The following is a 22,597-nucleotide window of genomic DNA, read 5'->3' as shown; positions in this document are numbered from 1 at the left end:
ATCTCTGCTCTAGTCTTAGGCTAGATTTTAATGATCATCTATACACTAATTATGCCTAACTCCATATTTTAGCCTCCTTTTTCTCCTGAATTCAATAATTCCTCTTCCCTATTCATCTATTCTAATCAACTCTAGAACTCTAAACTATCAATTATCACACCCACTTCCTGTATTTAATGTGCCCCTCCCCATAACATGTAAATATGATTAATTGTCTCCCATCTGCTGACTAAAAATCATTTCTTTAATCTCCCTCCAATACAGATTCCTTCCTTCTGTCCTCTTTACTAGAAGTTTTATTTTGTTTTGTTTTGGTTTGGTTTGGTTTGTTTTGGTTTGGTTTTAAGGAAAGCAGCTTCTATATCTATTTCCTCACCAGCCATCTGCTTATTAGCACACTGAGTTTTGGCTCCTAATAGTAAACTCTACCGAAATTTTCAGAGTAAAAGTCAGCAGTGACCTCCTATTTGTCAAATCCACCACTGGCATCTGGTTTTCTCCCTATTTGTGCTTCTACTTCAACATTACCTCCTCTTCCTCTCAGTCCTTAAATGTTAATTTTACCTAAGAAGAGTCAACCACCAATGGTTGCTAATTAAACATCCATTTTCTACCCTCTTTCCCTCACTGGCAAATTTCATAGCCTATAATAAAGGCTGAAAATAAATATTATTCCCTTTCCCTAACCTAGCAGGAAAACTTTGATATCAGTATAGTAAGTTGTCTCCAATGAAACAAATGAAACAGAGAAGACTCCTAGAAAGGAGTCTTCCCAGAAAGTTGTGTCTTACAAATAAAAGAATAAAACTCTCAGCCTTTCTCTTGTTCCTTGCTACATGTGGACTGGTTGTATAAGTGGATGATACTTGCAGCTCTAAGAGTCATTTTTTCACAATAAAAGCATAAGCTAAAGATAAAAGATGGGAAGATCTTTAGTCCTGACAACAGCGTAAAAGCTCCTAAATCGACCCTGGCATTGCTGATGTGTTGATTCATTGATCTGTGGGAATAACCTGTCTTGTGCTTAAGACTCTTTTAGTTTTCTATTACCAGTCATTTTCTCTTCTTCCTCATCTAACTGTCAAACCTGTTTAATTCTTTGGCTCCAACATTAATATACTACGTGGCACATAACAAGTACATGGTAGCCTGGAACACAGTAGATGAGCCATCAATATTCATTAAAATTTGATTAAACCATGTTGATTGTATCTATAAACTGGGATGTCTTCTTATTTTCTTTGGAAAAAATTCCAAACTCTTCGGCATCATAGAAAGACCTTTTCTCAAATTGACTCTGTAGTTATTCAAACTTTGTCTATCTTTGCTGATGATGCTAATGCGTTTAAGTTTTTTTTCCTGTCCCTTCTTTTTCACCTTTGTGAAGTCTTGTTACAAGGCATGTACCAGCTACTCTGATAACCCTTGCTTTCTGCTGGAGGCACTTAAATACGCCCTCCTCTATGTTCATGGCATCTGTTCATACATTTATTATAGCATTTATCAACTTATATGGCAATGATTTGTTTACCTGTCTCTCCCCACACTGTGAGTGCCATGAGAGAAAGAACTGTTTCTTATCTAAGTGAGCCCAGAGCCCAGCTCACTGTCTGGCACAGAGTGGAAACCCAATTAATTATTCTGTTATGAGTAATGACTCTTGCTCATTAGTGTCTCAGGAACAAAAGTCAGATAATAGCCTGATTTTTATTTCCTTTGTAAATTCTAAAAAGATGACTGTCCTAAAAAGTCATATGTTGTGAGATGAGATAACAACAACAATAACCCTGGCTGAAATTGGGCCACACATGTATTAGCAAACACTACATTTTGCCAATGTTTCAATACATCATCTTAATTAATTACAACACCCGCAGGTTTACAAGGCCAGTATGGGATATTGCTCACACTTTACTACCTCACTGCAAATATATAAGCAAGGCAGACATCTATCAAAGGATAATTTCAATTCTATCATTAACTTTCTGGATTAATATAGTTTTTCCTCTAGGAATTCATATTTTTGGCAGAATCCCTAACTTTTCTCTGACCAATCTAGCGAGCAATGCCTTCCCTGTGATATTACTTTGTTTGAGATCCCTTGTAATATGCCACCGGCAGGAAGAAGTGGTCATCATTTCTTTCTTTCCTGGCCAGCCATAAGGTATACCCATCATATGTGTGCCCCTCCCACTTTTCCCTTGGAATGTTTCCTCTAATTTGGAAAAGAAATCAGGATGAAAGGACAGATGCTCACTCAGCTCTAGCATCAGGTTTTGTGAGCAAAGCTAAGGTTAGAGCCAGGCATTACGGTTCACATGAGAGAGGCTTCTTATGCTTATCTTGCGGATCCCTAGCAAAACTTCACAGTTTTCATTTGCTTCTATGAACTAACCCCTGTTTTGAGGTAAATTTTTGTACATATCCAAAAAAGTCAGGTTGTTTCTCATAAATCCGACTAATGATCTTTCTCAACTTCATTGTCTAAAATAAAAAAGATACTGATCCTCATCATAATTGTCACTCCTCTGGGGCACCTAGGTGGCTCAGTTGGTTAAGCATCCAACTCTTGATTTCGGCACAGGTCATGATCTCCTGGTTGGTGAGTTCGAGCCCCACATTGGGCTCTGCACTGGCGGCATGGAGCCTCCTTGCGATTCTCTGTCTCCCTCTCTCTCTGCCCCTCCCCAGCTCATGCTCTGTCTCTGTCTCAGAATAAATAAACATGAAAAAAATAATAATAATTGTCACTCCTCAGCACCATCCACTGAGTAATGTGAAATGCTTCCTAAGCTCTGGCTAACCTGTATCTGCTCTAATCACATTTCCAGAAACAGCAGCTAGTAAGAGCAGTTTTTCCCCTTTTTCCATAAAGATGAAAATGGATTAAATAGCTGGTGATAGATCACACTGAAATTTCACTGCAGAATACAGATGTAGAACCAAGCACCATAACTATCAGCTCAAATAGTCACAAAAAAACAAAAACAAAACAAAACAAAACAAAAATACACTCTAGGTAAAAATAAATATCTCCATAAACAAAACTTGAAGAATTTTGTGACAAACCTAAAATATACACAATCAATAAGTGTTTCCTGAATGGGTGAATAAATGAATACATTGTGTTGGTTTTAACCTTTGGCAAATTCTTTGTTAAACCTATAGAGTAAATGGTTTCATCCCAGACCTGCTGAATCTTAAGGAATGTTCAATTTGAGTATCAAAAAAAAAAAATGCATCCAGGATTATACTAACAATCTGCATATCAGGTTAAATACCTGACACTATTATTTCCGTGAGTTTATTTTTCATTAATAACATCAGCCTGAGAAAAATCCAGGTGCACCACATCTCTTATTTCTCACGTAAAATTCTCAGTTACTTGTGCCTAATAGTACTACAAAATGAAAATCCCTCCCTGGCCCCCAAATGTCTGCATGGAATTGCAGAGAAAAATCAATAACAGGCTTTTTCTTATTTCTTGCATCCACATTTGCATAGGCATCTCAAAGAGTACTACGTAAATAAGTAACTACATCAATAAAATTCAAAGTCTGTTTTCCCTTTCCAATGGAGTCCAAATTCATTTAGAGAAGCAATGAATTAAGTACTCAGGATGAGGAGTACTTACTAGGTGGCACATAGAAGCATTTCTCTGTTCACTGTGCTTGTGTTAGCAAATAAAGACACATAGCAGACTGAGACAAAATTCCCATAAGCTTTTATAATTAATATAATGACGAATTTTTTTTCTATTGCTTATTATTTTAAAAAAAGAAAGAATTAGAAAGTCAGATTTACATTGGAAATCTGTCCATAGTATGCAAAACCTAGCCACCGAGGAGGGGGGAACAATCTCTTAAAGGAGCAGGAATTCACTTAAGCATTTCCTTTTAAGAAAAAATGCATATAGGTAGTTTATTAGAAAAGGCAGGAAAAAAGAAATATTCCAATTGCACGAACATTTAGAGTTCTTTTTTTTTTGTCATCTCACCATAGCAACTTGACAAAAAAAAAAAAAAAACACTACCTTGTTTGAATCATGATTCATTGCTCTGTGAAAGTGAGGTAAGAGGGCTTTAGCAAATCATGTGGAGATAGCTTTTTATCTGCAGGGATTGGGATGAAAGACCACCATAACAGCTCATTTTTATGAGTATACACGGTCTTTCAAGCAAGTACACGTTTTCATTTCCTTGCCTTCCAATTTGGATCATTTCACAGTGCTCTAGGAGTTATCTGTGAAAGCCTTCCCTTGTCTAGAAATGGCTGCCACTAATACCATGAATAGGCCAGTAGTCGCCTATAGCCTACAACAAACACCCTACCTCTAAGAATTGCCTCCAAGTAAGTGCAATGCTTTCCTTTTTATTCTTTTTCATATTTCCATCATCTGAGTAAAACTGTCCTTTAAAACACTTCAAACTTGATCCTTTGAAGGGAAACCTGAGCATTCAATCAGTCGAGATAAAGTTTTTTCCCCACAAAATTGTTTCTGCCAGGGAGTCTTATGACTCTGAAAGCTGTATCAGTATTAAAAAAAAAAAAGGAATTTGCTGCTTACTCTGAGGTAAAATTCATATCAAATTATTTCAAGATGAACCTGGGTCTCATAGAACAATACTACCTATAAAAGACCATGAACAGTTTCAGGTTAAGGGACGGTAATTTTTGGCTTTAATATATTAACATATATGTATATATTATGTAACTCTATAAATATAAAAAATAATTTACTGAGGATAGTCAATAGTTGCCATGCAATTAAAGGCACATATTGAAAATCTACATAGGAGGGAGGATTCTGGGAAAATGGCAGAAGTGGCTATGTAGTCTTTTAATCCCACCAAATCCCCATATAAAAACAGAGTACTTTGATAGCAAAACTGGTAAATCAGGGCAGCATTTAAAATAAAACCAGGCTAATAGTTATCCCCATAAGCTCCAAAACACATGGGGTAGAGGGAAACCACCTAAACCCTTAAAACTTCATGATACCTGCATCTCTGAAGAAGGAAGAGGAAGAAAGCAACAGAGCAGTATCTTTGGAGTCTGGGAACCGGATGCTAAGATTGCCCACAGATATTCACTGGGAAGCAGGGACCAATGTGGGAACAGCTGCTGAAACTACATGGAGTTTGTGAATGTAAGCCCTCCCCTTTCAGGAAAGACTGAACAATGCGGATCAGAGAACACTCATTAACTCTCAGAACTGGCCCACCAGAATTGTCTTTTCCATGACAGGAACCCACACTGAAAACAAATTGCTGGAAGGGGAATCAAAACTGAACAGAATGAAAACAACAAAGAAAAGGGAGGGAGGGGAGTCCAGATCAAATCATAGAAAGCACATTACCATATTTTTAAAGAACGTAAAAACAACAGAAGAGGGATCTCTGTAAAGTTATATAAACTTTCCTAAACACTGCCTTAGAAAAAATTATTTCATATAAACATGAGCAATGTAAGTATCAAGGTCATATCTCACAGAAATTTATCATAAGAAAAAGAGTAAAAAAGCAAAATCGTGTACTAGTAGCAGACAATAAAAGCCTGCTAAAAACATGCCCACAAAACAGAACAAAACTGTAACCTACTATTTCAAAACTAGCTAAGAAACATTAAGAAAATGCTACAAAACATGAACGAAAACAACATAAATCAGAACTAGAAAAGCTCAGAAACAATGTTCCATAACTTTGGATATAATTAGAAATAAGAAAAGAAAGGATTCCAAAAATGCAGGAAAAAAAGAGAAGTCACATAATAGGAAAAAAAAATGCAACAGATGATAGCCTAAGCAAAATAAAAAGTGAGAGAGAAAAACTTTAGAACTCAGCAAGTAATGAAGGAAAAGAAAAGAAAGAATCAAAAGAAAGTTAAAAATATTGAAGACAGGCAAAAAATTTTGAGCATATGGATAGTAGGAGAAGAAAGGAGATGAAACCAAAAGTAAGAAAACAGAACAAATACTAAATCCAGTAATTGCAGAGCAGTTTCCTAAAATAAAACATGTAAAACTGCATAATGAAAGTGTACATAGCATCACTGAGAAAATGAGCCATAACAACAAAGACATATTCCTGTAAAATTAAGTGACTTTAAAAAGAAAGGAAGGAAAGGAGGGAGGGGAAAAAACTCTTTTAGGTACCTACAAAATTAAGGGAAAAGAGTACATGACTTATTTGGAAAAGAAAATGCAGTAACATATTTAAGATATTCAAGAAAAAGAGAAGTGGTAGCCAAGAGTTATTTTTATCCAACAGAACAGATTTTGAAGTTCAAAGGGTTTAGGTAAATTCTTACCAATGTGCAATAATTCCAGGAATATTGTTCCCTTGAGTCCTTACTATGGAATCTACTGGAGAACAACCTTCAGACAAGCAAAATGACTAGAGGCATACTAATGTAAGGACTAGTAGGGGACAAATGCATTGTCACCTGTGGCCTAAGACTAAATGAGGGACAGGGGCAGAGAATATGGTATGGAATAGCTATATTCTCAGGCAATATAGGTATTGAACAACTATAAAAAATGGGAAATGACAGAAAAGAAAAGCAAAACAATGCTAGTAGTTCAGCCATCGTTGATGGTAGTATTAGTTTTGTTACTCTAAGACTATTGTATGTGCAGCATTAGATAGAAAAAAAAAAATGAACCATTATGAGATTCCCTATTATCCCTCATGCCCTTAAAGACCACTGTTCTCAGTGATAAAGATACAGACACATTTTTAAAAGAAGTTAAGCAAAAGCCCTGAAGTCTAGAATTTGAGTTGGAAGTATCACTCTGAACTTAAGTTAGGTGGTCATTAGTACAAGAGAGACAAATAAAACAAATTCAAGGCGGAGAATAGAGGAATCCTACTATGAATAGGAAGGTACAAGAGGGTGACTTTTGAAAAGATGTGGAATGATGTAAGTGTATGAGCCTTGTCACATCTGGGGACAGAGCAATCTCAGGCAGAGAGAGCCCTGGGTAAAACCATCCAGAAGCTCAACGTTGGGTACATTTCCTTCTCTATCATTCCCATTCTCCATCAGCATACTAGAAAATTGTTTCAGAAGTTTTAAAAACTGGGCTGTATTCATAAATCAAGACCTCAAATGTGAAAATATGAAAGTTTAGAAATCGATATCGTTATATAAAACAGATTCACCATTAGAATGTGGTTTGTGAGATATGTAGAAAATCCTGTCCAGAGAGTCATGGAAATTCTCCCTTACCATTCTTTCTTTCTACTTCATAAGGCAAGTACTAACAAGGGGCCCCAGTCTTTGTCTCCTCTCTGGATAGTCAGTGGATATTAAGGGAGACCATGTTAGGTAAGTATAGTTTACTCTAGGCCCCAAGTAGCTAAATTAGGGCCCCAACTGTGTCTCCCATTATTTTTTTATAACCCTGGACTCTATGTCTAAGGTAACTCTATCTCAACTGCCTCGTCTATGCACTAGATAATAGCATTTACTTTATAGAGCTCTCATAAGGACTATATGAAATGCCACATGCAGAGAACTTAGAACCTATTATCAGAGTTGATGGATCACCACCAGATAGAGAATCTTCCATCCCAATGTGATGTGAGATCACATCCCAGCTCCAAAATGTACCAGTCCTTTCCCTCAGTTGAGTTTCTTAACCTTGAGGAAGTGTCTTCTTTTACTTATAAAATATGGATTATAACTACATACTAAAACTAATTTGAAGATTCAGTACACTTTAGTCGGATCTCATTATCTATCGATATATTTTCTTAAATGCTTCCCAAACAAATATTAAAGATACATGCAGAGTCCATCATAAAATAAATACTAACATTTTCGTCCCCTGTGTTCTGAAGAACATTAGATGGCAATTTTCTGCCAAAAATTAAAATTCTGAGAGTTCTTGACTTGGCAGAATACCTTGGAACAAAAATTGGAACAACTCAGTGAAGATTAGCATGGCTTTGCACAAGAATGACATGCAAATTCATCAAGTGTTCCTAGTTTTTAAAACTCATTGAACTGTATACTTACAATGGGGAAATTTTATGTTGTGCAAATTATATCTCAGCAAACCTGTTTTAAAAAAATGTTTTAAGTTACTAGAACCTGAGGGAAACTTTCCTTTTTGTTGATTTGCCAGATGAAGGATTTTTCCCTCGGCCTGTTACCTACATTCCCAAATTTCCCCAATTTCTCAAGGATGCTGTGCATGTAATTATGGGCATATTTTCTTCTTTAAGAGTCCACTCTGGGCAGGTTCACATAGTGAAAGTCTGTGTTTTGTCCAACATGCGGTCCTCTGTTATATATACTAGTACACTATAGCTGTGATCTTTAGTGACTGTTTGGCTGACCATACACAGGGGGAAATGGAAATAAATCTTCCTTCCTGAGCCGCACATAAAGAAGGAAGGCAGATTCTATCTACTATTCTTCTTACTAGTGCAAGGAAGTTAAAATAATATATACTTTAAGATTTACCAAATTAAAATTATTTCCTACATTTTAAAGCTTTACTGTCACCAATTGAAAAAAAACGAACAGCTGAATGCATTTTTATGAAGAAATAATTTCAGCACAGAATCCTCAGATACATTTGTTAAAGCTTAGTAAAAGTAGGCCTCATTTTGCACAGTATTTCAGTTATTCTGGTTTAATTAAATAACACCAGTTCCCAGAAAACACTGTTCAAATTTCAGCTACCAGCCTATATTCACTGAGAGTGACTGCATAAAAAAACAGTCCGCTGCTATCTCTTCAATGCACAAGTCAGGACATAAATAACAAATGCAAAACACAGCCAGTGACAAATCATGTCATTTCTTTCAACGTCTGGTACTGATTGGTCCCTGTATACCTGCTACTCAGGCACAGACAACAAAACATGTACTTGTGTCGACTCCTTATCTTCCAGGGGTAGAGAGATGCAAAAGACAAAATACCCTGTAACATTTAAAGCGCTAATACCAATACCGGTGGACAACACTGCAGTTCACTCTAATTTTCTAGGCTACTTGCATGAAAATGGGAAAATTGCCTTTATACACGACTTGATTAACCCAGCTTCTGGTCCAAGGAGGTATTTCGACTTTTAAAGGTTTTTTTTTTTTTTTTTTTTTTTTTTTTATCTTAGATGGACTTTTGGACAGACCACTGAAGCTACAATTGGAGATCGTGTCATTTCTTTAGCTGAGTTCGGGAAGCTACATGACCTACAGCAGGGCAGCTGAGAGTACTCAAGCATCATGGCAGGAAGTAAAATGCGTGCAAAATGGTACAAACTTCTACCTCGCTGTGAAAATAACTTTGCTAGATTTGAATTCTGTGTAAATGAAGTTTTAGATGAAAGAGCTGACCGTGGAAATGTTGACAGTGCCGCTAACATACATAACTATGCATATCCAACCAGAGGAACTCAGCAAAGCTTATGACTCTTGATTTCTGCTCAAGTCATGATCCCAGGGTCATGGGATGGAGTCCTGCATCAGGCTCCATGCTGAGTATGGAGCCTGCTTAAGATTCTTCCTCTCTCCCTCTGTCCCCTCCCCTGCTCATGTGCTCTCTCTCTAAAACAACAACAATAATAATAATAAATATACTTCACACTAAAGAAACTCTCAAAGATGTTTCACAACATAGAAAATTCAAACAATATTGTGTTGAAAGCTGATCCAAACTTAGAAAAGAATCTAATAATTGTCAAGCCATTAAAAAAGAATCAATATAACTTATACAACAAAAAGAAGGCAAGTGCTGTTCAGACTGTTCCTGATAAGGTTTTTACAAAAAGAAACCTTTTTGTTTCTAATTTTTAAATAACAGTATACTAAATAAACACTAGTTTTAATATTTTATTTATTTCTCTATAGATTTATAACCTTAAATAAGAGAGTTTTTAATACCTTTGCACCAAAAAATTTTAAAGATCATGAAACAATCGTAATTTTCTCCATTGTTTTAGAATCACTTTCCCATTTCCAGCTTGTACAGTCATTTTTTAATGTTTATTTATTTATTTTGAGAGAAAGAGAAAGAATGGGGGAGGGACAGAGACAAGAAGTGAGAGACTCCCAAGTAGGCTCCTCTCTGTGCAGTAGGATTGAACCCCAACCTGAGGTTCGATCCCACAAACTGTGAGACCATGACCTGAGCCAAAATCAAGAGTCAGATGCTGAACCCACTGAGCCGCCCAGGTGAGCCTGCATAATCATTTTTTGTGGTTAGGCACTGCTGTGCAACGTGTGGACCACCCGCATATGTTTCACATACACAACAGTCAGAAGCAGGTATTTGTATTCAAAATTAATATAATCTACGCAAAGCTAACTGATGTGCCTTCAAGATGTTGGAGCATCTTGCTCAATTTGGGATGCCTGAAAAGTAATTATTGTTACAAAAAGTTGTTATTATTATTAAAACTGTTATTAACTCACATGGAAATAGGTTTCTCTGCTGAAGGAACCATGGTCTTTGCTCTAAATTTTACCAAAGACAGTTAATTAAATAAGCTTGCCCAGATCTCACCTTTGATATGAACTTTGTGCTTACTGCCACACAGTTAACTTGATAAGGCCTCACATTTTTTCCTTCTCACCCAGAGGTTCTAAATTACCTACCAAATGGGTTAGTGCAAAGTAATCCTGTTCCTAAAGACTATTTACCAGGCAAGTTTATTCCTGTTCTGTTTATTGAGATCAACCTTCTCCAGGATCATTCCATATTTTCTATGATATTTAAATTCTAAAATGTCCTTCTGATAAAAGTGGTGACTAGATACACTCCTACTACACAGGAACATAAAAAAGTTGAGGTTAGCAGTCTTTAAACTAAATCAGGAGGCTTTTTAAATAGACTCCAGGAAGCATTTGAAAACAGTAGCATTCTAAACACTGGAGAAATTTACGAAAGATCTCAGGAAATATGTAAAGAAATATTTCCCAAATATTTTTTAATTTGTTGATCAACGGGTTTGTAAGTAGCAACTCAGCATCAAAAGTCATGCCTAGAAATTTCTAATATGAAGGTCTGTGAAAAGGTAAACTGGGGTACCTTAAAATTTTTCCAGTGTTTATTTGATGATGCACAGATCACAACTAGGCGGCACCAAACCAAAAGTGGTTAGGGACACTCCCAGACAGGAGCTGGGGGACAGGTTTTTATAGAAAAGATGCAGAAGCAGAGCAAGGAAACCGACTGGCTATGGCTTCAGCAGCTGCCATCCTGTGGGAAAGTCTACTTGTCTGTGATTGGTTGTTCTTAAATTTGATACTCTCATAAGGAAGAGCATTGATTCCAGCTGAGGTTTTGGTTGACTCAGGTAGGCTGCCACAGAGGCCTCAGCGCTACCTTGGTATTCAGGGCCTCTTGTTTGGTTACTTCAACAGCACTTACTCCTAAAAACTAATAAATCAATAGTTCAAATGCAATGCATTTAAGGTAGCACTAGCAATAAGATTTTAAATTTTTAATCACTGTTTACAATGCAAGCATTCTGGGTTTATTTCCTTACATTAACTAAAAATAGTTTGCTCATCTCCATAGCTAAAGGTGGACAGCACCAAAATTAGCAAGAATATATTCCCATGGGATCAAAGTGGGCCCAGGGAGATCACTTCTTAAGCCACTTAAAATTGTGTCAAGGGGCACCTGGGTGGCTCAGTCCGTTGAGCATCCTACTTGGGCTCAGGTCATGACCTCATGGTTTGTGAGTTTGCCCTGCTTCGGGCTCTGTGCTGCCTGCTGGGAGCCTGGAAACTGCTTGGGATTCTGTGTCTCCCTCTCTCTGCCCATCTCTCACTAGTACTCCGTCTCTGTCTCTCTCTCTCTCTCAAAAATAAATAAAAACATTAAAAAATAAATAAAAATAAAAAAACTGTCAAAAGAGCAATGTCTTTTAAGCTTGACTTAGAAGAGGGGCTTGACTGTTCAGAAACCATAAGTGGACAACTGTTACTAACACAAATCAGAATAATAATCAAAAGTGAAAAATATTTCTTACCAGTGAGTGTGTGTTGTTTGGGGAGTATGGTTCAAACAGTTAATTATATAACCGAATTACTCAGTGTTTGTGCCATTGTGTTGATCCTTGTTGTTGCTCTATTTAATGAAGTGTCAGAGAATAGGTTGAAAATTATTTTCTTAGTGATGTTGGAAGAAGTGGATGAAAAGTAAAAACCCAGAAATATGTGGCCTGGCTCCACAACAGAAAATGAAAATAACGCATATGTTCTGAAACAAATGACATGTGACCTGACTTAATTTATTGGTTCTTTTATCTCCCAACTAGTGTTTACATAGTGATTCTTCACATGGAATCTACAGGTAGAGAAAAATTATTTTTATTGTGTGTCTATTTGTACCCTGCCAGTATCCAAAAGGAATTGAGACAACTGTTTTTCAAATTAATCTCTATACCAAGGTATTACTACATTGTAAACCAATGTCCAAATGAACCTATCTGAACCAACTCAAATTAAGTTGTAATAAATACTTGCATTAACGAGGTAGTAAGTAATAACATATCTTTCACTATCAATTAAATTTAAAAAGCAAACTCCTGACTCAGATTTTGTTCACATCAGAATCACTAGTGACACAACAGGCATATGAAATGAGGATCTCTAGAAATAGGGCTGGGCATATGTATCTCACCAAAACTTCACAGAGCTAACTGAGCCATATGCATTCCGAAAGAACCACACAAGATAAAAATGAAGTAAACAACATAGGCTCAACCTCAAGAAGTCTAGAATTTTTTTGGAGAAAGAGATTTAAAAATATATATTTTTTATGTTTATTCATTTTGGAGAGAAGGGGGAGGGTGAGAGAGAGGAGGACAGAGGATTGGAAGCAAGCTCTGTGCTGACAGCAGCGAGCCCGACACAGGACTTGAACTCACGAAACAGGAGATCGCGACCTGAGCCAAAGTCAGATGCTTAACCGACTGAGCCACCCAGGTGCCCAAAAAATATTTTTAAAAATTAAATAGGACCATATAAATATACCATATAAATATACTCACTCACTAGAGGTAAATTTTAAAGCTATTTAAAAATACAATTTTTTGTTATGCTTGTTCATTTATGATAGCTCTTTCCTAATTATTAAAAAAAAGTGCTCTTATTGAGATGTGTAAATAAAATAAAATAAATCAATGAACAGGTAAAAATAGCACTGGAGATAAGGACTGCTAATGCACTGTCCTTCAGTTCAGTATTTCTATAAACACATATGCAATGGGTTGGTTTGCTTGGAAGATTTTTCTCCCTTATGTTACCATATCAAGAAAATTTCCTTTGGTATAAAACATTAATTTATACTCCTATCTTTGTTGTAGCATTATTTACAATAGCTAAAATATGGAAGCAATCTAAGTGCCCATCAATAAATGAATGGATAAAGAAGATGTAGTGTGTGTGTGTGTGTGTGTGTGTGTGTATACACACAATGAAATATTACTAAGCCATAAAAAAGAATGAGATCTTGCCATTTATAATAACATAGTTGGACCTAGCGTGTATCATGCTGAGTAAAATAAGTCAGGCAGAGAAAGACAAATGCCATGTGATGGTACTTATATATGAAATTTTAAAAAACAAAATGAGTACCTAAATAAAAAGAGACTCATAAATACAGAGAATGAACTGATAGTTACAGGACAGGGAAATAGGTAAAATTGGTGAAGAAGATTCAGAGGCAAAAACTTTCAGGTATAAAAATAAGTAAGTCATGGGGATGAAAAGCACAACATAAGGAATATAGTTAATAATACTGTAATAATTTAGTATGGAGACAGACAGTAACATCACTCACCAGGGTAAACATTTTGCAATGTGTACAACTGTTAAATTGCCATGCTGTACACCTGAAACTAATGTTACATGTCAACTCTACTTCAGATAAAAATTTTAAACTTAAAAATAAATAAAATGTAAAAAAAAAAGAAAATTTCCTTTGGCATCAGTCTTCAAAACCATTGTAAACAAAGCATTTGTCTCTCACATGGAAGAACTGATATATTGAACGGTTTTCGCATTATGACTCATTTAAATTTCTAAGTTCTGCTGTTTTAAATAACACTATGATAAAAAAAACAACACGATGATAAATATTTTTAATGACTATTTGTACATATCTGGTTATTGCCTGTTACACTTTTTGAATGAAACTGAAACAACAAAATGAAAATATCAAGGCACTCACTATATGCTGCCAAATTATGTTTTAAATATTTTGCCAATTTGCACTCACATTAGTGGTGTTTGAGAATGCCAACACTGATTATTATCTTTTCATATCAGTGACAATTTGAAAAAAGGGAATGGTATTTGATTGATGTTTTAGTTTGCATTTCTTTCCTTACCAATGAGTATTTTTCCTTTTCTCAAGGATTCTTTGGCTAAAAATATTCTGATATTCATGAGCAAGAGTACATTTAAAGGAAAACGTTAAGGGAAATCTATCAGGGTTATAAAGAGTATTCCAGTTTGGCCAAGTTTAGAACGCAGCTGATAGGCATAGATTTGTTGTTGTTCTGAAGCAAAACCAGACAGAACATAAAATTTTAGGTCATATGTTTGGCATTTGGCAGGTTAAAAGAAATGTATACATTAATTCTCATAAAACATTAGAAGTCTCCTCAATTGGTTAAAGAGACATTTCAGACTTTTAAAATTTATGCGGCACCTACGACAGAATATTTTAATTAGTCAAGCCTAAGTGACACAGAAACATATGGAACTGGCAGTAATCCGGTTGCAGAATGATTGAGCAGTTGTGGGTGAAACAAGTTAAAGAGGGATAATCAACATTAATGTTAATTTTTTTTTAGCATTAATGGCTCCTTAGTTCAAAGCTTCACAGCTTCCAGGTGTCCATCCAGATGCCACACATTAAAATGGTCCTTAGGTGCACACTGAGTCACTCATGCAGGGCACAGAATAGCAACCAGCATGGAAAATTATTCTCAGAATGAAGGCACTGATGGGACTTGCTTCAATTTCCACATCTTTGACACTCATAAGGATTAGCCCCTGTTCTAACTTCAGAATTTTAAAAAATTTCAAAACCCATTACATATGACAAAATCTTTTGTTTGAGGAAAAACACTTTTGTACTTGTATTCCACCATTTTTGTGGCATGTTATCACACACATGTGTGCACAGGCGCACACACACACACACACACACCATAAAGCAAATCATACCTCCTCATCACTGAAAACTATAAACATAAAGCACCTTACACCAAGTTGATTGGGTTTTAGTACTGCCCTAAAAAGACCATTATGGAAAGTAGAATTCAGATGCAGGTCAGAATGGAAGAATTTGAGCAGACTGGCCTGAACAGCTTCACTGTACAAACAGTAGGGTCCTTCCATTATCATCAAACACAGTGACTATTCCAATGCATGTTCAACATTATGTGAAATAACTGTAAACGTAAGAAGGAATTTTCAAAATCAGCAGCTACGGTAAGCAGAATTGAGCCAATGCTTTGGGGCTTGAAGATGTCAACTAATAGAGTATAATATTGTCTACATTTTTTAGAAGTGGCCATTTCTGACCAACTTGTAAAGTGAGTGATGACTAACAAATGGGAACTACAGGAGAAAAACTTTAAAAAAAATGCCATACAAGAGAAATTGAGACTAAAAATATAAGTGCATTAAGAAGCTTTTCAGACAAGAAAGAAATCTTGGCCAGGATGTGGAGTAAAGGGAACCCTGTGCACTGTTGCTGAGAATGTAAGTTGGCACAGCCACTAGAGAAAATAGTATGGAAGTTTCTCAAAAAATTAAAAATAGAACTACCATATGATCCAACAATTCCACTTTCGGGTATTTATTCAAAGGAAACAAAAATACTAACTTAAAACATCTGCACCTCCATGTTCATTGCAGCATTATTTACAATACCCAAGACAAGGAAACAACCTAAGTGTCTACCGATGAATAAATAAAGAAAATGTGGTACACATACACAATGGAATATTATTCATCCACAAAAAGAATGAAATCTTGCCATTTTCAACAACATGGGTGAATTTTGAGAGCATTATGCTGAGTGAAGTAAGTCAGACAGAAAGACAAACATTGTATGATCTCATTTATATGTAGAATCTAAAAAAAAAAAAAAAAGCTCAGAGATATTGATTGGTGGGTTGTCAGAAGTGAAGGATTGTGGGGGATAGCAGGTGGGAGAAATGGGTGAAAAGGTCCAAATATACAAACTTTCAGTTATAAAATAAACAAGTGTTGGAGATACAATATAGCATGGTGAAGAGTTAATAACACTACATTCATATACGAAAGCTGCAAACTTGGAAGTTCTCATCACAAGGAAAGAATTTTGTAATTATGCATGGCATAACAATGTTAACTAGACTTACTGCGATGATTGTTTTGCAATATATGCAAATATCAAATCATTGTGTTGTACACCTGAAACTAACATAATATTGTATATTAATTATACCTCAATCATAATAAAAATAGAAGAATTCATGGAAGAGAAGAAAAAGGGTTAAATGCTTGTGCAGGGAAAACTGGAACCTGATACTGTCTCCCAGGTATAGAGCTTGAGGAGAAAGAAGGGTAAGAGAAAACTGCAGTGTTCCGGATGTACCACATCAACCTAGCACTCCAGTATCAGGACTGGAATATTTAGGAGCACAGTGTCCATGTTATAGGATAGTTCTTCTTATATTATTGAACCACATATCTATTATTCTTTTTTTTTAATGTTTATTTATTTCTGAGACAGAGAGAGACAGAGCATGAGTGGGGGTGGGGCAGAGAGAGGTAGACACAGAATCCAAAGCAGGCTCCAGGCTCTGAGCTGTCAGCACAGAGCCCGACGCGGGGCTCAAACTCACAAATCGTGAGATCATGACCTGAGCCGGAGTCGGTCGCTCAACTGACTGAGCCACCCAGGTGCCCCTCTATTATTCTAAATCATAAAAAGAATCAAAATAACTTTGAAGCCAATATTGAGTTTACTTTTTTTGAGTGAATTTATTTTCTTTTTAGATTACTCCCTATTATTGTGTAAAGAATTTCTTAGATTAGTTATCTATGCCATAATATTTTTACCTAAAGGTTATATAGGACAAAATAAGTGCATTCAAATATGAGTGCATGCATTTTTATCTCAAAGACAGCAGCTATTCACACCCAGGTTAAGTCTCTTGGGTTAAATTAGCCAAACTTGCAGCGACTAGAACTTTAGACAGAGTTGTAGTAGAAAATAGCTAGCATCCAATAAGTTCTTTTGTTAATTCACCTTACTTAAAAGGATGGCCAAAGGCTCATCTGTTATTGCATTTGTCCTCATAGTAATATATATCTCTGCTGCCCCTATTAAACCTCGAGGGACACTGATAATAGAGAGTTAAATGGCCCTCCTCGGATTACACTGTTATTGGAGTGACTAGTCACCAGTGATGGTGAACTAGAAGCTGGCGCCCTGCCTCTTAAACTGATGGTTTTTGGACATGCCTATGCTTTGTGGATTGATTATCAGTACGCTTCATTTACTGCTGCAAATGCATTGTTTTTGTTAAAATTACATTTCATCGTAGGGAAAAAATACATTTAAAGGAAATTTTTACAAGATCTTTCTGCTTATGATTTACTTGTTCTCGTGAGAAAAAAAATGTGTTTTTTTTTAATTTAATGTGCATTTATTTTTGACAGAGAGTGAGACAGAGTGTGAGTGGGGGATGGGCAGAGAGAGAGGGAGACACAGAATCCAAAACAGGGTCCAGGCTCTAAGCTGTCAGCACAGACCCTGATGAGGGGCTCTAACTCATAGACCATGAAATTATGACCTGAGCTGAAGTCGGACGCTTAACTGACTGAGCCATCCAGGGGCCCTGGAAAATGTGCTTCTTAAAACCAAAACGTTAAAAACATTAAAGTTGAGATTGGCATTGGTCACAATGTATATAATCCTAAATAATTTTCCATCTCTTACATTTGACCATCAGAGCAAAATGTACTTTAAATTCAAACTCTATTTCTTTTTTTAAAGGCATATATAGATACAATTAATATAGGGTAACTGTATACAACATTTTTAGTTTGATTCGATTTAACATTTGTATACACCTGTGAATGCATCACCATAATCACAGAAATGAATGCATCCACCACCTCCAAAAGTTTCCTGAACTTTTTTTAATGCCCCCATTCCTGATCCTATCCCCGTTTCCAGCCAACCACTGACCTACTTTATGCTATTACAGATTAGTTTGTATTTTATAGAATTTTATATAAATGAAATAATATGGCATGTACTCTTTTGCCTGGCTTTATTTTGCATAATTATGTTGAGACTTATCCATATACTTATATGTATCATAATTTATATATATTTTTTAGTATTGAGTGTATTCCATTGTACAGAAATACCACAACTTATTCAAGCATTCATTTGTTGATAAACATTTGAGTTGTTTCCAGATTTTTGGCTATTACCAGTACAGTTTCTGTAAACATTCTTGTATATGTCTTTGAACGGATGGATATATGCCTTCATTTATTCTGAGTAAATATCTAGGAATGACATGACTGGATCACGTTTAAGCTTTTAGAAAAAGTGCCAACTTATATTTCAGAGTGTCTGTACCATTTTATATTCCCACCAGCAGTGTTATGAGAGTTATTAATCCTCCACATCCTTTCCAATATTTGATATATCTTTTTAATTTTAGCCATTCTAGTAATTTTTGAGCAGTATCTTATTGTGATTTTAATTTGCATTTCTCTATTAACTAATTATATTAAACATCTTTTTATGTGATTGTTCACTATCTATATACATTTTTTTAAAGTGTGTGTTCACACCTTTAGCCCATTTTTTATTGGGTTGCTGTTATCTTATTGAGTTTGGGAACTCCTTACACAGTCTGGACACAGGCCTTTGTCAGATGCATAAATTGCCAATATCTTCTCTGAGTCTATGGATTGCCTTTTCATTCTCCTAGCAGTGCCTTTCAAAGAACAGACATTTTCAGTTTGGGTGAAGTTCAATTTATCAATTTTGGATGCTATATATTATATATGATATCTAAGAAATCTTAGATTAAACAAAGGTCATAAAGATTTTTCTCCTAGAACTTTTTAGTTTTAGGATCTACATTAAGGTGTATAATCCAATTCTGGTCAATTTTTATCCATAGTGTGAGATATAAAGTGTGTTTCTTTGTTTTGCCTATAGATAGGCAAGCATTTCAGCATCACTTGTTGGAAACAACATCACATCCACAGAATTGCTTTTTTATATTTGTCAATAATTAGTTGTCTGTAGACATAAAAGTATATTTCTGGAATCTCTTCTTTGTTCTATTGATCTATTTGCCTGTCTTCATGCCAATCTCACACTGTCTTGATTAATGTAGCTTTATAATGAGTCTTGAAATCGAAGAGTGTTATTCCTTGAGCTTCAAGATCTGTTTTCAAAGTTGTTTTGGCATGCCACACGCTTTGCATTCTGATACGATTTTAAAATCAACTTCTCAATTTTTACCCCCAAAATAATGACTTCTGGGATTTTTATTGAGATTGATTTAAACCTAAAGATCAATTTAACCTATGAACAGGGTATGTGTCTCTTTTTATACAGGTCTTTATTGATTTTTCTCAGCAATAGCTTCTAGTTTTCAATGCACATGTATTCTACATCTTTTGTTGGATTGATCAATAAATACTTCTTATTTTTGATGCTATGATAAATGGCATTATTTTATAATTTAAATTCTAATTTTTAATTGCTAGAGTAAAATTTAACTTAGAGTAAAAGTTATATATATCTATATAGATAGATATAGATATAGATATAGATATAGATATAGATATAGATATAGATATATACAGTTGATTTTTGTATATTGATCTCATATCCTGCAACCTTGCTAAACTCAATTATCAGTTCTAGCCTCCTTGTATATCCCATTTTTTTATATACACAATCAAGTCATCTGCAGATAAAACAGTTTTTATTTATTTCTTTCCAATCTAGGTGTTTTTTTTATTCTTTTACTTGAATAACTATACAATGTTGAATAGAAGTGGTGAGATCAGAAATACCTGTCTTTCTTAATTTTAGGGGGAAAACACTCAGTCTTTTACCATTAAGTATGATTTTAGCTGTAGGTTTTTCATTGCTGCCTTTTATTACATATAAGAGGTTTCCTTCTATTCCTGGTTGACTAAGTGTTTTTGTCAAGAATGGATGATTTTATATATATCTGTATATACATATATACACGTGTGTACATGTATATATGTATATATAGATATATTATTTTGAGAGAGAGAGAGAGAGGGAGAGAGGGAGGGAGAGAGAGAGAGAGAGAGAGAGAGAGAGAGAGAGAGAGAGAGAGAGAAAGCAGGAGCGGGGAGGAGGGTGGTAGAGAGAGAGGGAAAGAGAGAACCCCAAGCAGGCTCCATACTACTGACATGGGACTCAATCCCACGAGATGTGAGATCATGACCTGAGCTGAAATCAAGACTTGGGCACTTAACTAATTGTACCACCCAGGTGCCCCAGGAATAGATGTTGTATGTTGTCAAATATTATTCTGTATCTACTGAGGTGATAATATGCTTTTATTCTTTATTGATCTGTTAAGTTATATTGATTGGTTATTTTAAATATTAAAATGGCCTTATATTCCAGGGATAAACTTTATTTGGTCATCAGTTAATACTTTTCACATATTATTGGATGTTATTTCCTAAAATTTTGTTTAGAATATTTGCATATGTGTGTTGAGGTACACTGGTCCATAATTACCTTTTTTTGTAATGTCTTATTATGATTTAGGTATCAGAACTTCAAGAACACCACTGGAGCTGAGCTCACATACTTAGTGGTGGCCTCATAATTAGATCTAGGTCCTGAACTCCAGATTGTTATAACTGTGTCCTCAGCATCTCCAGTTGATATTGAAAAGGATTCTCAATCATAACAGTGTAAGCCATTATAAAAATGTTAACTTTTACTCTAAGAAAGATGAGAGGAAAAGCACATGATCTGTCATAGGTTTTAAAATATTCATTCTATAGCTCTTGGGAGGATATACTATCCAGGAGGTGATATATATGAACAGATAAGTAGAGAGGTTGTTATAATAATCTAGGTGAGAGATTATGGTGCTTGGACTCAGATGGTAACAATGGATGAGTGAGACATAGATTCTGGTTACGTGTTCAAAGGAGAACTGACAATATTGTTTTGTGGAGAGGATGTAGGGTGTAAGAAAAATAGAGACAAATGGGGCACTCATTATTTGTAACCTGAGTGGTTTAAATAGAGTAGCTACCATTAAGTGTCTGGGAAAGTATGCAGAAGGAGCAGATTGTGACATTATGATTGAGATCCCTTTTTAATATCAATTGGAGATGCTGAGTACACAGTTATAAAAACCTGCAGTTTGGGCACCTGGGTGGCTCAGTCAGTTAAGCATCCAACTCTTGATGTTGGCTCAGGTTGTGATCTCATGGTTCAAGATGTGTTGGTGCAGAGCCTGCTTGGTATTCTCTCTCTTTCCCTCTCTCTCTGCCTCTACCTTGCTCACTCTCAGTCTCTCGCTCTCAAAAATAAATAAATAAAATTAAAAATATAAAAGAATCTGGAGTTCAGGTCCTAGATCTAATCCAAGCCATATATTTGAGTTTAACCTGAACATGGTATTTAAAACAATAACACAGTATGAGATCACTCCGGGTGTGAGTATAGATAGAGCAAAGAGGAGTTCTGAAAATCTGTCCCTGATGTTTACAAGAGTCCAACCACGCTGTGAGAGTTTTGCATATGTTATATTGTAACCATAACAGTATTTTAATATATTTTAATATAGCTTGAGATTGCATTAACACCACATAAAAGCTGACTCAGAAGATACCAAAGAAACAAATTGACAGTAACATTTTAGATATCTATTTTTTCATCAGGAATTATTCTTATTTGCAGCTTCACTGTGTGTGTGTCATGAACTACATTTAGGTTTTGGACACTTGGCAGTGTTGTTGGCTGAATACACAGAGTGGAAAGTTTTGTTAACTTGTGAGTCACCAAGATATTCCTGATTAAATGTGATCGTTTAAAGAGGAGCTCTTTCCTTTCTGCTAGTCATGATGGTGATTGTGAAATCCACGTTCTTATTACCAGTAACATGACAGGTCACTGAACAAGATAAATCAATCTGTCAGATAAAATGAAAATGGAAGTAACATTCAATTCAAATAAATATTCTCTAAATTATATACAAGTACAATAACAATACCTACTGTGGTGAGCAAGTCTCCTTACATTGTAATGATATCTAGATAACAGATTGTTCAAGTTTCAGGCAGTCTTCTTGTTGCTCAGTCAATTGCTCAGACAAGTAAAGTCCACCACTGTTGTTTTGTCTTAAACATGCCCAACTGAGGAAAGTCTTCCTTTTTTTTTTTTTTTTTTTTTTTCGCATTCACTTGACCTGAATTCTACCATTCACCAAACATTGCATAATTTCAAAAGAGCGACACTTACACTATTGTCTGAATAAATGGGGACGCTGGGAGAGTTATTTAGAAATAGGTAAGTTAATATATTTTTT

The 22,597-nt window shown here is 35.5% G+C and overlaps 1 non-coding gene across 1 annotated transcript; it reads left to right on the top strand.

Moving 5' to 3' along the window:
- The first annotated feature begins 7,887 nt into the window (after positions 1-7,887).
- Positions 7,888-7,997, top strand: LOC111560324. Its single transcript, XR_002742076.1, has one exon. It is a non-coding gene; the product is annotated as a U6 spliceosomal RNA (small nuclear RNA).
- The last annotated feature ends 14,600 nt before the right edge of the window (positions 7,998-22,597 follow it).

The sequence above is a fragment of the Felis catus genome, chromosome B1 (assembly GCF_018350175.1).
Source record: "Felis catus isolate Fca126 chromosome B1, F.catus_Fca126_mat1.0, whole genome shotgun sequence".
Lineage (NCBI taxonomy): Eukaryota > Metazoa > Chordata > Mammalia > Carnivora > Felidae > Felis > Felis catus.
This window is presented reverse-complemented; position numbering and strand designations above follow the sequence as displayed.